Source organism: Felis catus, chromosome C2, assembly GCF_018350175.1.
Source record: "Felis catus isolate Fca126 chromosome C2, F.catus_Fca126_mat1.0, whole genome shotgun sequence".
In the NCBI taxonomy this organism is placed as follows: Eukaryota; Metazoa; Chordata; class Mammalia; order Carnivora; family Felidae; genus Felis; species Felis catus.
Genome location: NC_058376.1, coordinates 7,347,855 through 7,361,557, shown reverse-complemented (window position 1 = coordinate 7,361,557; position 13,703 = coordinate 7,347,855). Strand labels below are relative to the sequence as shown.

The 13,703-nt window shown below is 47.1% G+C and overlaps 1 protein-coding gene across 5 annotated transcripts in view; it reads left to right on the top strand.

Annotated features, from left to right (window-relative positions):
* KCNJ15 (potassium inwardly rectifying channel subfamily J member 15) overlaps nt 1-13,703 on the top strand; it is a 79,680-nt gene that overhangs the window by 52,764 nt on the left and 13,213 nt on the right. The window contains exon 1 of one of the 5 annotated variants that reach the window (XM_019839382.3): nt 8,979-9,147. The exons of 3 other annotated variants lie outside the window; for them this stretch is intronic. The gene's annotated coding sequence lies outside the window, so the exon portion shown is untranslated. Of the gene's footprint in view, nt 1-8,978; nt 9,148-13,703 lie in introns of those variants that run through there. One more of the 5 variants, XM_045036610.1, reaches the window with a different exon arrangement.

Here is a 13,703-nt window from a genome sequence, read left to right as displayed (position 1 = left end):
GTTTTTACATGTCCCTAAGAGTTAGCCAGAAAGGATCCTACTCTGCCTGGTGTTATAACAATTCATGTATAGGTCATCTCCTCTATTAGATGGTAAAACTTGAGGACCAGGACCAGGCATAAGACCGTATTTTTCTTATAATAGTGTTAAATACTTGCTGAATAAGTGAGTGAGTGAGTGAGTGAGTGAGTGAATGAATGATATATTGGTGATTAGGAGACACTGAGGAACACTCACAGCTTCTAGGAAATAATGACCCAGAGCGAGGGGTTGTCCCACTGGAGTTTGAAGGCCATGGCACCATTTTTAATCCTAGGCTATGTGTGGTTTTAGTTTTCCTCAATCATTCATTGCATATTTTACGAAATGGTAATAGAAATAGCATTAGAAACTAGGTTCCACTTCTCACGACTGAGAAGGCGGTGATGGGCTGCTCAAAATAAGGCTTAGCCCCTTTGATTTTAGTAAGTAAATCCTGGGAATCAAATGCAATGGTTTGATGGATGGAGGGAAGGACTGGAGGGCGAGGGGAGAGATTGGAAGAAACGCCTACCCGCCGTGTGGATTCATGAGCCTTCCCTCCTTTCCTTCTGACCTTAACCATGATCTTCCAGTGAAATCCTTGGGATTTTGAAAGATGTTGTCAAGAAAGCTGCGAAAAAGGCCACCCAGTGAATAAAAACAAATAGGATTCTGCCACAGTTTCCAGGCTGATTTTGTGTATGTGTGTGTACGGGGAGCGGGGTAAACAAGGAAGGAAACAAAGCACATGCGAACGTAATTAGACTTCTTTAGTGGAAAGCTCCGATGCTTCAAGCAACTACAGGTATGATTAATCATTCCCGAAAAAAGCAAGCCATCCTTGGGGAGAAGAGCCGTATCTGAACATCTGTGTATGTACTCTTTGAGGACATCAGTGAATCACCAAGTGAGGGTCATCAACAGAGGAAGCTCCCAGCTTCCGGGAGCGTCTGAGTCAGGACAGACCAAAGGAAGCATTCCTTAACCCGGTGAACTGTAGCACAGTGGAAACTCACTTCTCGCAGAGATAGGACAATACGTGACTGTAAGTCCCTTCAAAGAAAGAATTTAGAAAACTTCACATGTAATGATAAGTATGTTGAAACCATTCATATGTTTTAGGCCATGTCTTTGACCTTCATTCATCCTTTAATTTATGGATTGGTTATTAATCTATTGACTCATTTAGAGTCCTGAGGATGAGTCATCAAAAGTTTTTGGGTTTTTTTTTTTGGAGCACCTACTATATGCCAGGGACTGTGTTTCTGTGGCTACAGAGATGAACATGGCCCAATCGCTGCTCTCAGAGAACTCACCTTCCAGAAGGGGAGACAGATACATTCAGAGAAAGTCATGATACCGAAGTGAGTGAACTGTACCTTAGAGCGGTAAAGGAGAGGCAGGTCTTAGATGAACCTGTGGTGGGAGGAGTTAGCAGGGGAATCACGGGGTTTCGGCTGGGGGATCTGTGCTCACATGGGCCTTTCAGGTAGTGGACACACTGGGAGCAAAGGCAGGTAGAAAGATGTGGGGCAGCACGCAGTGTGCGGAGAAGTGCATTTCGCCATCACTGAAGCATGGATGATGGAGTGAACATCCAGAGATGTGCCCAAAATGGCAGCCAGGGGGTCTCACCTAGAAAACTCGGACATTGGGTAAAAAGTTTAGATTTTATATCACATAAGACATGAAAACCAGGTTGAGCGCTGTCTCAGGGGACGGACATAGACACGTCATCATTTTTGAAAGGGAGAGTGGCTCTAAAGGGGAGTCAGAGTAAAGAGAGGCCGAAAGGAGGTCAGGGACAGTGAGCAGGGTAGAGCCTTGAAAGGGCAGAGAAGCAGGGGATGGAAACAAGACTTAGCTGCAGGCAGAACCGAAGACGATGTGTTGTAATTGTAAAGGAAGTGGGGAGAGAGAGGCGGACGGGCATCAGGCTTGGGTGGCCGCGGAGTCACTCATAGAAAGAAAGAAGAGAGGCATCGCAGCAGCTTCAGGCAGGTGCAGGGCAGCACCGTGACCTTGCAGGGAACGCTGGCTTCATAGGCATGGTCCCCCCCTGCATCTTTCAGCAGTGAGCGGACCGAGGCAACGTACTCTTTCTCTGCTTCGTCACCAATACGCCAATATATGGGAGCACTCATTTTGAGACCCATGGCTGCTTTTCTCAGCACCGGAAGACTCCAAAATGCCTCTGCTTCCGTTCATTCACCCATTCATTCATTCATTCATTCATAAACATTAAGGGCCTGTTGGAACCTCGGCATTGGCACACGCAACATAAGGTATGAGAGCTTATGTTCCAACAGGAGGCAATGGAGGGTGATGCACGAGCTGGAATTTGAGTCAGAGCAGGATCTAAATATTGTCACCACTACTGGCCAGTTGTGTGGCCTCAGGAGAACTGTCTGACTCATCCGAGCCCCTTATTTTTACCAGAGTTTTGCCAGAGTGACTCTGAAGTTTAGAGTTCAGGAATACGAGCTGTCAACACAGTTCTGGCCATGTGTATGCCCTCGGCTAATGGCTGTTGTTAATCTGATCATTGTTACTGCAATTAGATATTCAGAAGTCCACCAACAGTTCCACCACACTGAGATAAATATTCTGAGAGACAGAAGCACAGGGACAAGGGGGCAGGTAGGGAAAGCGCCTAACCTGTGAGAACAAGGGAAGCACATCCCCAGAATGAGCAAGGTCTCAAAGGTAGACAGGAGGAAGTGAGTGAAGAAGGGGAGAGAGCTTTCTAGTAGATGGCCTGGTATGTTTGAAGGTATCGAATCAGTCAACAGAGGACCAACCCATTTGGGCAACCGTGAGTCATTCGGCATGGCTTGCACAGGCCGCAGAAAAGCTGGCACCAAGGCAGGGGTAGCAGGGGTGGCTCCTAAAGGACTCACACGCCATGGTCATGAGGTCAAGGGATCAGGCCTTGGTTTGTAGATAACCGGGGCCGCTGAGCTGGGCAGTGGAGGAGAGATTTCAGGAGATCGGCAAGGCTGCACCGTGGGGAATGCCTCACACGGATGGCCACTGGGGATAGGCACCTGGTTATGAGCCTCCTGGGGTCACCGAAGAAAGAAAGTATGTGCCTCTAAGCCAAGGCAGTGGGGCTGAGAAGGGGAGGGGCAGCTTCAAGGGATATTGATGTAAACCAGGGGTCCTCGAGGCTGTGTGATGCAAGACATTCTTCTCAGCTGAACCTTTTGTCCTCACCACCCCAAGACAGTCATTTGGCCTTTCTTGTTCCATGAGGTTTATTTACCTACGATCAAACAGAAACAAGAGACGGCATGCAGGGAAGACAAAAGGGCATTGCCCAACGTTTGCAACCAGGGTCTGGTTCCCAATTCCACCCTCTGAAACCGGGGCTGAAGACAGATCCAAGATAGAACATTAAGAATTGGCCAACCAGATGTCATTTGGGGGCCAACTCATGTCAAAGGGCCAATGGAATGGCCCTTTAGGACTTCTCCTTCGTCCACGCCACTGTCCTCGCTAATCCTGAACACGTGATCTCAGGCATGGAGTCTGAATCCTGTGGGTTGCATTGTGTTTGTGTGGGATGTGGGCCTAGATTCGGAGGAAGCACTGTTCCAATTCAATCACACATCACTTTTCCGCAGGGAATGGAAATACTTGGATACCAGCCCCGCAGCCGAGAAGACACAGATATTTGAAAATTCATGCGAATGTGAATGGCCGGGTAGACTCTGTGAATTAAGAGAATCGGTGTGTCAATATCGTGTGCGTCTGTGCACGTGTGTTTTCACTCACAAATCTTCACTGAGCGCTACAGATGTGGATGGGTTCTTTTTCTCCTCTTCCTTTGGACTAAGAACGTTTACAACCCACTGACTTTCAACACCAGCCTCCCATCAGGGTGAGGGTGCACGGAGGTAGCCCTTCCTAGTCAGAAACTTCCGGCTGAGCTTTCTTCTGCTTAACACGGGAGCCTGGATGATCAGGAGTGGTCAAAACGTTGGTTTCTAGCTCCGCTTCTCGTAGAGGAGATCCAACATTGGAAAAGAATTATTAAACACGGGACTGACGTGTGATGCTGCGCGGTGATTTATAAGCAGGGTTTAAAAAAAAAGGAAGTCAGCTAGTGACCTTGAACTTTCTCCCAGAGGTAAAGCTTCCTTCTCCATAGGGTTCTGCGAGCGAAATCGGCTGGTGACGGCCACCATGGGAGAGAAAAGGGTCCCTGAAACCGTTTCAGATTGCTCTGTGTTCTGTGTTGTGCAGTTCCGATGAGGAACTCGGGTTGCAAAAATGCTGACTGCAAACCAAAGCTAGTGGCCGGCCTCGTCACCGGGAGCCTGGTGGAAATGCACGTTCTCAGACCTCAGCACACAGCTTCTGAATCAGAATCTGCATTGTAACAGGATCCCCAGGACATCTGTCGGCACATGAAGGTTTAATAAGCACTCGTCCACAGCATCGGATTCTGGGCGCCCGAGGGGCTCAGTCTTGAGGTCCTGAGCGTCCGACTTCGGTTTAGCTCATGATCTCCTGCTTTCTGAGTTCAAGCCCCGCATCGGGCTCTTTGCTGTCAGCACAGAACCCACTTTGGGTCCTCTGTCTCCCTCTCTCTCTGTCTCTCTGTGTCTCTCAAGAATAAATAAACAGGAAAAAATAATAATAGAGCACTGGATTCAAAAGTGTACAGTCCCCCACCCCCACTGCATACACACACACACACACACACACATACACGAACACTTTGGACTTACAGGCACAACACATACGCTTTTGTACATATATGTACTAATACGCATATACAAGTATGTACTAATATATTATGCACATTAAAAAAAATTTTTTTTTCAACGTGTATTTATTTTTGGGACAGAGAGAGACAGAGCATGAACGGGCGAGGGGCAGAGAGAGAGGGGGACACAGAATCGGAAACAGGCTCCAGGCTCCGAGCCATCAGCCCAGAGCCCGACGCGGGGCTCGAACTCACGGACCGCGAGATCGTGACCTGGCTGAAGTCGGACGCTTAACCGACTGCGCCACCCAGGCGCCCCAATTATGCACATTTTTTAAAATGCACAACATATAAACAAACGTTGGAAACAATAAAGTACAAACTCAGCTTGAATACTTCAATTCTGTCCTCGCTCTTGGATTCCTGAGGCACAAAACGTCAGAGACTCCTGCTCTGAGAACTCAAACAGAGAGCTAGCACTCAAAGGTGTCTTAAACCGTCAACCTCTGATGGCCAGTGTGCAGAACAGGAAACACATAGAAAGAAATTGGTTAGGCTCAACCGAATATGTTTATGCCCTCATGCTTGTCAATTTTATCAGCGTGAGAAACCTAAGACCCATTTTCTCTTTAAGGCAGGATCTTGTAGGCTATTCTTTGAGCTATGACTCAAGTCTAAATCTTCACTGGTAGTTCAGTGATTCAAGGTCACTGGCATATTTGTACCCTCTTCTCTCTGACATGCCAGGCCTTGGACTGGCCTCCCCTCTGACCCGGAACATCAGACGGCATATCTTTAAATGAGCTTCAGCAGATACTAAGTCTGGACAGCCGGGAGTTCACTTCCATGATATCTTCGGGCATCCCACTCTTCCTCCAACATTACGTCCCTGCCATGTGGCAGTCCTTGTGTTGGCCTTGGGGTTAAAAGTTAAATGAAACACCCATGGGGTGCCTAGGTGGCTCAGTCGGATGAGCGTCCGACCTCGGCTCAGATCACGATCTCACGGTTCATGAGTTCGAGCCCCGCATCGGGCTCTGTGCTGATGGCTCACAGCCCGGAGCCTGATTCTGATTCTGTGTCTCCCTCTCTCTCTGCCCCTTCCCCACTCATGCTCTGTCTCTCTGTCTCTCTGTCTCGCTCTCAAAATATAAATAAACATCAAATAAAAAAAAAAGTTAAATGCAACACCCCCTCGCCGAGCCTGGTTTAAGGAGAAAGAGGGGTCCCAAACACAACAGTACAGCCACACTTAAGTGTTACTGTGAGGTGTGAACGACTTACAAAAGGCAGCAGAAAGGAACAAGGGGAACTCTCCCTGGAAGCTGAAGGAGGTGGCGTTCGAGCTGGGCTTTGAGGGATGAATAGGAGTTTGCCAGACATAGGGCACAGGAAAGGAATTCGGGGTAAAGGGACCCGCCCGAACAAAGGCGTGGGGCAGGAAGCCTGTTGGGTGGATTGCAAACTCTTCCCACCCAGTCGATTAAATGAGGCCCAAAGCTGATGTGAAATAATAAGCCTGGACACTTGCTGAACACTGGGTCCTCGGGGTGGTACAATCTAAACGTCTCTGAAAGTAAATTATTTCGTATGGTTTGGCCACCACAGCGTGTGGAAAGTTTCTCGGTAGGGCGCAGTGAGCACTTCTCATTTACAGTAAAACCTGGAATGTTTGGGAATGGTCTGTACTAGGGAAATTGCATTTTCAGATTAACTCCATAAAATGGAAAGTCTGGTTGACAAACGCTCCTAATTTTGTTCTCCTTTGAAGAGATAACTGCTATTAACATGTTAGCTGCATTTCCATTTTAATCTTACCTAGCGAGGGAGACACGGAGCAAACACACTGTATGTCCAGCTTTATCAGCTTCCTGTTTTCAACGGGACACGTTTAGTGTTTTGCCATGGTTTTTAAAGACTGCACACTGTTTTAGCCTATACATATTTTACACATGTAAAATCGTTTCTTTCTTTTTGGTGATGCGGCTCGATCTGAATGCTTCAATATTGTGACTAATGCAGAAGACATTCTTGGACCTAATCCCAATTCGCACTTCTTAGACATAAAGTCACTGGGTCAAAGAGTAGAAATAAAGAGTTTAAAAAACAAATTTAATGTTTATTTATTTTGGAAGGAGTGAGAGACAGAGCACGAGCAGGAGAGGGGCAGAGAGAGAGGGAGACACAGAATCCGACGCGGGCTCCCGGCTCTGAGCCGTCAGCACAGAGCCCGACGAGGGGCTCGAACTCACAAGCCGTGAGGTCATGACCTGAGCCAAAGTCGGAGGCTTAACCGACTGAGCCACCCAGGCGCCCCTAAATAAAGATTTTAAACTTTGGGTGTAACTTTGTCAGTTTCCACCAGAAAAAGCCACGGCGAGTGACCTGTCTGAAGCTGTCTATGAAGCCGTTCATCTCTGCATGGGCGACAAGACGGGCTGTTGACATGTCTCTAAAAATCTGTGATGACTTTTCTTGGACCAGTGGCTTCTAGGTCTCATTTGCCAATGCCTCCAACTCTGCCAGTCCCCAGGGCTGCCCAAGGCTCAGACGGGGACTGCTTCTCCCACACTCCGTGTCCGGGAGAATCTCATCCACTTACACGTTTCAAATTCCATTTGCAGGATGAAACATTAAAGGCATCCCTCCTGCCCAGCCCTCTCTTGTGAACATCAGCCCAGACCCCAGGTCTTATCTCTGCTTAGGTCTGTCCTGCCCATACCCCGGAGCGCTCCCCCAGACCTCACCCCTGCAGGGGCTGGGTCACCAGGGGTGAGCTCCGCACACATATACCATCCAAGTGTTTGAACAGCACGGGTGTCTGAGAATCTATGAATGATTTTTAAATTCCGGTGGAAGATCCAGCCTCCTCTGAATGAGTATGTTCATTTTAACAGCACCCCCCCCATCCCATCCCCCTTATCTTCATGCCCGAGGTCAGCAGTCATTTTGGAGACTTCACCTGCTCCCTGCCCCCTACCTGTTACAAGTGCCTATTGACCCTGTCTGGAAGAGGTCACTCAGAGCCCCCCGCTCCTCTCAGTCGGCTGACGCTGTCCTTGTCCACGCACCGGTATTTATAGCTTGGATTACCGAAAGCACCAGCTCTCCAGCCTTTCAGCATCTATGCTAGCCTCTTCCAACTGATTCTGCATGTTGCGGCAAACACGGTGACTTTAAAAGCCGGAGTGGTCCTCTCTTCCTTGACTGAAACCCTGAGATGCTTCTCGTTCCCCTAGGATGAAGGCGATGTCCTCAAGGAGCCCCCAAGTCCTGCGAGGTGTGGCTCTGCCCCGAGCCCCTGCCTGACTCTGCTCCAGTCCCCTACTCCCTGGAAGGTGCAAACTCCGTGCCACCCGGGGCCTTTGCAGACACCGTGTGTCCCTCTGGCCAGAACGCTCCTCTCACTCCGAGCCCGCCTACCTACCTGCCGAGTGCTCCTCAGTCTTTATGTCTCCACCTTAACACCAGGGAAGCCTTCCCGGGACCCCAGACTAGGATGTATGACACAGCCCGGGTTCGATTCTCCCGTCCGTTCCTGAATTTCTCCCTAAGGCTTCCCACAAATACCTTTAAGCCTTCCTCTCCCGGTTTATCTAATCCCTCCCTTCCCTGCTCTATCATCAACTGCCTGGAAGCAAGAACCACGCTGGTCTCTGATTCCCTGCTGGATCTCCGGCCCCCGGTGCCGAGCCTAGCACATAACAGGTGCTCAGTGATCTCTTGGCGTTCAGATGAAGGAACGAGTAATGAAATACCTTCCGTCTTTCCACCTTTAAAATGTTTTTGAAGCGTATGTCTATAAAGGTGGCTGTTTAGGGGGGGCGGGGAGCAATGGTTTTTTATTCATTGACAAGAACTTGCTATAATCAAAGTAAGAACCCTCCGCTGTCGTCTGTGTGAACCAGAATTTCCTTTTGGTACGTCATATTCGGTACATTTTGTTTATTGCAAGCACCTAATGGTAATAGCTCTTATATAATAATTAGTGTGAGCAGGCAGCACGCTATGTACTATAACCTCACACGGCCCCATCATGTGTAAGAATTTTCAGTGTCACCATTCCGCACATGAGAAACTGAGCCCAGAGGGGTTAAGTAAGCTGTCGGAAGTCACACAGCTGCTATTAACAGGAGCAGGACCCTGTACTCTTAACCTTTATGCTGTTGATGAAGAAAGGCTTTTTTTTTTTTAAGCCCAGAGGAGCTAATGTTCAACCTGACTTTAAAAGAACAGGTGGAAATTAACCCGAGAAGGGGAGAATGAGAACCTTCAGGAAGGAGTGGCAGGCGGGAGACAGGAGCCCCGAGGGCCCTGAACTCGGGGGAAGAGGCCGCGATGCACCCAGGCCCCATCCTGAAGGGAAGAAAGGTAAAGGCGAGAGCAGAGCTGCAGTCTCTAGCTTTGCAAAGGTGAGCAAGACTTAGCCTGGCAGCCGAAGGGAGGATTTATAAAGAGGAGTGTTGTCAGAACAGCTACTCTGTGGATGAGTAAGCTTTCCTTCTTCCTGGCAAGGGTTATGATGAAATCATGGTAACATAAAGTTGCATGTGCCCGAAGAGTAGATTTACTGTAAAAATCCAGCTTCACAATTCTGGGAAATGCAATGTGTCAGGCTCTGAGGACAGGGGCTCCTGTGTGTTTCTGAGCCGTCATTTCCCCCTTTGCTTCCTCGTCAGAAGACACCGCCGGGTGGCTTCCTAGTAAGGGGGCAGGGGGTGTCTCCCCACGGGGACCGTCACACGAATCGTTCCGGTCGCCGCCAACGCCGGGCCGTGCGGTGATGTCCCGCCGGATGAGGAATGCACTGTGCTTCTGGTCGTTCGGTATCCCAGCTACTCTTCTAGAAGAGGCAAATCCCGTTACAGGGGACAGGGGCGTCCCTGGGGGAGTCAGTCGGGGAGGGTTTAATACATTGGCTTCATTTCTGCGACAGGACCAGCACGTGGGGCCTCATGCACAGCAGGGTTTAAACCCAGGTCCATGGAGTCTGGGGAGGCTAGGGGTAGAGTGTCCATGGCCTAGGCCGGGGCGGGGGAGGGACGGTTCACCCTCAATCACCTGTAAGCAAAATGTATACTTTTTTTGCAACCCTCCTACCCCCAACTGGGATTCGGTCACAGGGGGAATCGTAGGATTTCCGCTTTACGTACAGTTGTTTCCAAGATCCGAACCGCCATTCCTGCTCACTGCACTTTCAAAACATTAGCGCTTATTAATGAATGCTTGAAAAAGAAGCCCAATTTTGTTTTTGTAAATGCTTTAATGAGTGCCTTTTACTGTCACCGGTGTCATTTGTAATCACATTTCTTTTTTTTCTTAATGTTTATTTATTTCTGTTTTGAGAGTGAGAGAGGGAACAAGCTTGGGAGGGGCAGAGAAAGAGAGAGAGAGAGAGAGAGAGAGAATCCCAAGCAGGCTCTGTGCTGTCAGAGTCAAGCCCGACATGAGGCTCAAGTTGATGAAATGTGAGATCATGACCTGAGCCGAAAGCAAGAGTCAGGCGTTTAACTGACCGAGCCACCCAGGCGCCCCCGTAATCATATTTCTTTCATTTTCATCTGCGTAAACCCATTCTGAGAAGGCAGTTTGACCACCAGGATCCTAACGCAGAAGTGGTTAAGGACCCCCGAGCTAAAAGATGAAAACTGAGACCGGCTAGCTAGACTTTCTGACACTTTCTGGTGAACCAGGCATGAAATGACCCCACTCTCTGTCACCCTACAATGGTCACGTGAGTCAGCAGGGTTCCCAGTACTGGCTGCTCTTCTAAGAATGTGGTCTGTGCAGTAAACTTGTCTTTACATTTTTTGACCTTCTGAGCTACCCTCGAGCATACATTTGTTCTTCCCTAGAGATGCCACATTCAGAAAATAAAAATCTAGGTCTCTTGGGGCACCTGGGTGGCTCAGTCGGTTGAGTATCTGACTTCAGCTCTGATCTTGATCTCACGGTCTGTGAGTTCGAGCACCGTGTCAGGCTCTGTGCTGGCAGCTCCGAGCCTGGAGCCTGCTTCGGATTCTGTGTCTTTCTCTCTCTGCCCCTCCCCGGCTCGTGCTCTGTCTCTCTCTCTCTCAAAAATAAACATTAACTTAAAAAAAAATATAGGTCTCCTTTGTACTATATCTATATAGTACATATTTATGGATTTCAGATAAACAACAAATAATTTTAGTGTAAGTATATATCAGATATTGCATGGGACATAGTTATAGTAGAAAATCATTGGTGGTCTGCCTGAAATTCATTTTTGACTGGGAATCTCCTATTCTACCTGGCAACCCCTAAAATCACCCAAATTGGGCTGATAGTCCTCCAGCTAATTAACTATAGATGGTTAGAAAGTGTCTTCTTATACTGTTTACTGATGGAGATTAGTTAACTGCCAAGGGCCTCCGACTTTGATTGGATGGAAAGGGATTTTGAAGTTTGAGATTTTCTTATTATCACTCAGTCACCATAAGCTCCTATGTTTTCAACTTTGCAACAGGCAGACAGCTCAGAAATATGACCATTCCTTCAAGTCATTTGACCACAATCCAAGAATTTGGGTATAAACTGTGTTCCCCTGAGATCCTGTGATATCCAGTTTCTCTATCAGAGAAACGTGGTCAAAGTTTAAGCCGACAGTGAGACTGAATTTCAAAATCTTTTGACACTGATCCCATTGCTAAGTAACTAGGTTCCAAATCAAGCAAAAGCCCTAATTTCCTTTGTCTGGGACGAGATTCCAATTATGATAATGGTGTGCGTGGAAAACAACAAGGAGAAGAATTCCGCTCTTGTGTCCAGGTGAATCACCCCCGAGGCCATTAATCATCAATTGATAGAGACCAACAATCCCAAATTTATTCTAAACAGAAGAAAAAGTAGTCAGCGTGCAGCTAGAAAAACAAGGCAGCCTGAAATCGGTATGTAGATTTATAACGTGATACGCTTTTTTATATCTCTATGCCTTTATGATAGTAAAAATATTATGTGTGTGAGGCAAGGAAAATGGGAGGGGTTAAAGGTGGTGGATCCAGAGTCTGAGGCAGTGAGAGACTCGTTAAGGGGCAAATCAACGTGAAATTTTGCAAACTATGTAATGATGCATTGTAACAACAACGAGGTGCTCTGCGAACAGTGCTGAGATGAAGGTTACGGAAAACGAACCGTCCTGGCTGGCTTCCCATTTTTTTTTTTCCTTCCACTTTTAATGCTCCAGCCATGCTCAGCTTGAGTTTTATTAAACAGAATACACCAAATAAAAGATTTGTTTCTCTACGAGTACTGTCTGCAAAAGCAGACGCGTTCATTCTAATGTGTTCCAGGTTACGGTCAGACAAACCCAAAACACTCTGCATTCTATTCTCTTTGGCTAAAATCTGAATGGGACCCTGTTGAGCCGCCTTCTCTGTGTTACGTTTGAGCTCATCCAGACAAGAATAGTGAGAATCCCCGAGTTAAAGAAATCTCTTCCCCGAAGAGAAAACCGGGGGCAGTGCGTTAGGGAGGCTAACGCAATACAATTCGTCTTGGTTGGTTGTTTTTTTTTCCCCCAGACATAAATTTTCCTGTTTTACCAGTCATTCCACAACAATGCACATCCAAGCCATGCTGTGATTAGAGGGGAGCGTATGCCTATTACCCAAGTTCTTCACATGTCGGAGCACGGAGAGACAAACGGTGGTAAACCAGAGGAAATTTCCATTTGCTTTTTAGCTGCTGCACTCTCTTACTCTATAGGAAAGTTAGCTGTTATTAAGTAATAACGTTCAGCTAAGTTGGTCACTTGTAACAACAGACAGATGTATAATGTTTTATTTAGGTTAGCCAGCTCTTTCACAAATAAAGGGCTGGAAATTAAACTGTCTTTGCAAAAATATTCTGCAAATGATACCTCTGCCTTATTCCAGTGCTCAGATTCTTTGCCATGGAAAATGGAAAATGAGTCTCCTGTTGAACCCTGTGTCTGTTTAAACTTGTTTTTGCCGAGCAAAGAAAGGTTGATGTTCTATGGAATGAAAAAAAATTAAAAAAAGAATCTACGTTGAGGGGTAAAGTGTATAACTATGCAAACCACATTTAGAGATGGAAAAGGTTTTTTTTTTTTTTAGTACTTATGGAATTTGAAACAATAATAATGGAATGGAAACATAGGGAAAAGGCTAAGTATTTGACCACAGCGGCAAATTGGATCATTAGACACTCACATGCAATGCAAAATGCAGGATTTGTCTTTGAAGGAGTACTTGTTGCTTCTCCAATGGATAATAGGGCACAAGAAAGACCTCGTCAACCCACCAAGCCATTGCTGACAAGCTCTGGCCATATAATCCTTTGGGAAGTTGGGTTCTTCTTAAGACCCAGGTTTTGGGGGCAGCGCCTGAGAGATTGTGATTCAGCAGCTGAAGTGTGAAACTTAATTGACATTTCATTTATTTTTTATTTTTTTATTAAATATAATTTATTGTCAGATTGATTTCCATACAACACCCAGTGCTCATCCCAATAGGTGCCCTCCTCAATGCCCATCACCCACTTTCCCCTCTCCCCCACCCCCAACAACCCTTAGTTTGTTCTCAGTATTGAAGTCTCTTAAGGTTTGCTTCCCTCCCTCTCTGTTTATAACTTTTTCCCCCCTCTTCCCTTCCCCCATGGTTCTCTGTTAAGTTTCTCAGGATCCACATAAGAGTGAAAACATGTGGTATCTGTTTTTCCCCGCCTGACTGATTTCATTTAGCATAACACCCTCTGGTTCCATCCGCGTTGCTACAAATGGCTGGATTTCATTCTTTCTCATTGCCAAGTAGTATTCCATTGTGTATATGAACCACAATTTCTTTATCCATTCATCGCTTAATTGATATTTCAAATGAACTTCCAAGTGATACTGATGCTGCAGCTTTTGGGGGGGGTGCAGATTCACCCTCTTCTACGGTCCCAGTCTTCAGTGTCCATTGAGGTGAACAGCGCATCGCAAGAG